Source organism: Priapulus caudatus, unplaced genomic scaffold (genome assembly GCF_000485595.1).
Source record: "Priapulus caudatus unplaced genomic scaffold, Priapulus_caudatus-5.0.1 Scaffold343, whole genome shotgun sequence".
In the NCBI taxonomy this organism is placed as follows: Eukaryota; Metazoa; Priapulida; class Priapulimorpha; order Priapulimorphida; family Priapulidae; genus Priapulus; species Priapulus caudatus.
Genome location: NW_014577404.1, coordinates 142,761 through 146,805, shown reverse-complemented (window position 1 = coordinate 146,805; position 4,045 = coordinate 142,761).

Here is a 4,045-nt window from a genome sequence, read left to right as displayed (position 1 = left end):
CATATATATATATATATATATATTAATATATTTATATATATATATATATATATATATATATATATATATCGTTACGAATTTAATTAATATTCGATTTGACTTCATTACGTTTGGGCTTGATTCGTGTGTGTAATAGGTTCTCTCGTGTAAAAGAATGGACTTTATCGTGCGTCTAGTATGATAAAACACTCGTGTTTTTATAATATTATATATATGTATATATATATACATATATATATTTATGTATATATATATACGCAATTGATTAATAATGAACCCTTTGTAAAATTATGTATGTCTAGGCGTCGCGCACGCCGATCTCGGCGTTTTCTGTTCCGCTTGTATATGACTATCAACGGGTCATTGAGCGTTGCGAGAATACTTGGATCATGCTTGCGTAATGTAGACTGATGTAAAAATAGAAAAAACTAGTCATGTATAATGTATATTAGAAAAATAAATCAATTAAGAAAATTCGATATTTTTGTGCAGTTCAATGCTGGAGTATGGTGGCCGAGATGGCTACGGATATTTTTAGCATTTAGTTTTAATTAATTTTTATTTCAAATTAATTTTCATTCCAAATTCATTTTCATTTCAAATTAATTTTTATTCCAAATTAATTTTCATTTCAAATTCATTTTCATTTCAAATTTATTTTCATTCCAAATTCATTTTCATTCCAAATTCATTTTCATTCCAAATTCATTTGCGAGAACCTATGCGAGAACATATTGCTGGAGCGAGCTGCTGCGAGAACCAATGCTGGAGTTCAGTGACGTTACTTCCCTTAGTGGGACTCAACCAAAGATCATATACAATAAGATGGGACAGCCGCTATGCTTGCCATACAGTTTCGATGTCCACGCGCGACACCCAGCGCCGACCAACGGCGAGTAGGGTCCGCAGTGCTTACCAGCTGACTGCTAACAACAGTAGAATATATGCAGACGACACTCGAAAGTGCTCGAGTAAAAAACAAACATGATTTATTATAAATAGATGTTCAATTACATTTTTATCTCCATAAGCTCATTGCTATAGGTAGCTTGCACGAATCTGACATACAGTGTTAACTTAGCCGTACTAGAACGACGGGAATAAATACATTTTTAAGCAGCGGTAACGTTCGTGTGCGCATCAGCATAGTCGCAAGCGGCAGTGTAACCGCTTCATATAAACACGTCAGTGTAACGCGTTCATATAAATATAATTAGCCACCTCATAACCCCGTGTAGAATATTCGTGCATGTAGAAAGTATAGTCAATATTTGTGCACCTTAAGTTATATTGCAAGTACTGTAATGAAGAATGATAACAAATTGATATAGATCAGCATTACAATTCGGATTATAATTAAAATGGTTTGCAATTTATATAGAGAGGGAGGAATAAGTGTTTCGTTGTGGTGTGAAAACAAGAAAAAAACATACTGCAGCGAATTGGTCTCATCGAAGATTATTTCACATAATAATTACTATATATATGGTACTATTTTATCATATTTTAACTATAGCAATTAACCATATCTCGTAACACAGTGACACGCTACAGAAATGATAACAAGGGAATCCTTGCATCCCCCCATGCACCGGACTGGCGTGTAAGGTTCAACAACAACAACAATTATTTTGCCATTACACGGGTGAAGCAATTAATTTGCGGTTCTTTCTCTTACTAACTGATACAAACATACAATTGTTCTCACGGAGAACGTGATGGAGGCGGATATTTACAAACAAGCTTGTTATTAATTCTTGGGCTTTGCATACTTTATTTGATCACGCTAGTGACTGTGATGTCGTAATAAGTGAGGGATGAGAAAGGCTGCGCACCTTACTCATGTGCATAGGCCTAACCTTTGGAATTGACGTCTCTAAATTCTAATTCCAGTAAAGTGCAAGCCATGAAACACTCCTGGCTGGGGAAAAAGTCCCTCTCCTGCTGTGTCCCCATAGTTCTTCTGAACCATTAAAATATGGCATGTATCATGCTCACTGATGTTTCCGCGCAAAAATGATTGGCAATATTGCATACTTTCTCATGCAATTTCCGTTCGTGACCCTAACTCACCGTTGTCGGCGCTAGTGTCGCGTCGGTGACCCAACATATAGGTCAAGTGTCCCATCTTATTGTATAATGAATCTTGGACTCAACCATGCTCAACAAACCTTCAAAACAAGAGAACAAACGCCATTTGTAAATGTTTTGTTTTGATTTATGATCGGTAGATAAGTAAGTTTTTCTGATGTATATTCCATGAAAAACACATTTTACTCATTAATATAACATATAATATCACTATAATTGTAATTTGTGTAAATGTGTTATTTTCATCTCCATATTAAAGTTATGAGAGGGGCTGGGCTCTGGTAATACAGTACTACATACGTACGAATGTACTCGTACTATATAGGTGTTGAATAGGTGTTGAACAACAGTAGAGGGCGGCCATAGGCTGCAGGCCTGAATAAGCATCGAACAGAAATTAATAAAAAATACGCACACTGTTACTGCGCTTACAAAACATACACTTTATTCATGTTAAATAACTACAGATTCGTGCACCGCTCGAAACTTTTGCCAGCTCTATGATGCGAATTTCTACAGAGTAGTCGGATCCCGTTTCATACACAAAAAATGGCGCGACCGGCGACCATAGCTACGCCACTAGCTGGAAGCAACATTACACAACACGAATAATTTTACTTCTAATGCTTTCTAGACGTCCACGAGGCATCGTAACTTGGCGTGCATAATGCAAATTATTGAACTCTAGTGCCGAATTTCGCGAAAAAAAGCAGCCAAAAAATGCCTTTTCTAGAGACGAAATAGTGGGACGATTGCGGTCAGGATCGTGTGTGTGTGAGTGGTGGGTGTGCCTTTGCGTGTGTGGCGCGCGTGTGCCTAGCGAGTGCGTGCGCCGCGTGTGTGTAGGGCGTGTGGTGCGGTGCCGCGCGCCGTGTGCCTATGCGGTGTTAAACAGGCGTTTGGGTGGGCTGTTTAGCAACACGAGGACGCGATAACCACATCACACGTTGAAATAACAACACACACAACACACAACACACACACCACACAGCACACAGCCCACACAGCACAAGTACACACAACTACAACAACACACACGGATGTCATAAACACGCTGCACGCTGCTCGCTCGCACGACAATAAACACAGACACAGACACGAACAGTCAGACACCAGACACAGACACAGACACAGACACAGACACAGACATAGACACAGCCACAGACCACAGAGCACAGACACAGACAACACAGCACACACACGCACACGCAAACATACACAACACAGAACACACACACACACAGCACACAGACACAGACACACACACATCATCTCCACACAGCACAACACACACACACACACACCACGCACACGCACGACGCTCACGCACGTCACACGCACACGCCACACGCACGTTACACGCACGCGCACGGCACACGCACTACGCACACCACGACGCATGATACGCACCACGCACACGCACGACGAGTAAAGTTTTGCCTGATTGTATTTTCCGTGAAGACACATCACATTTTACCTCATTAATATAAATAAATATCACTATAATTGCAATTCTTTGTGTAAATGTGTTATTTCATCTTCGATCTTAAATTATGACAGGGTCTCGGCTCTCGTAATTACCAATATAATTATTACTACGTACGTACGCTCTACTATAGCCCTTCGCTCCGTTCGCAGGAGCGTGTGTGGTGGTGTGCCTTTGCGTTTGTGCGCGCCGTGTGCCTATGTCTCAATATGCGTGTGCGTGCGCGCGCGCGTTATGTGTGCGTGTGCGATGTGCGTGCGTGTGCCTCTTTGCTTGGTTTGGGGTTGCGCGCCCGTGTGCCTACCGTGTGTGCGTGTTGCGGCCCGCGTGTGTTCGTGTGGCGTATGCGTGGTGCGTTGAGTGGCGTGACGCGTGCGGTGCGTGCGTGCATGCGTGCATGCGTGGCGTGTGCTGTAAGTATATGTATGTACGTGTGTGTAATGTATGTACCTGCTGATGTGGTTATCG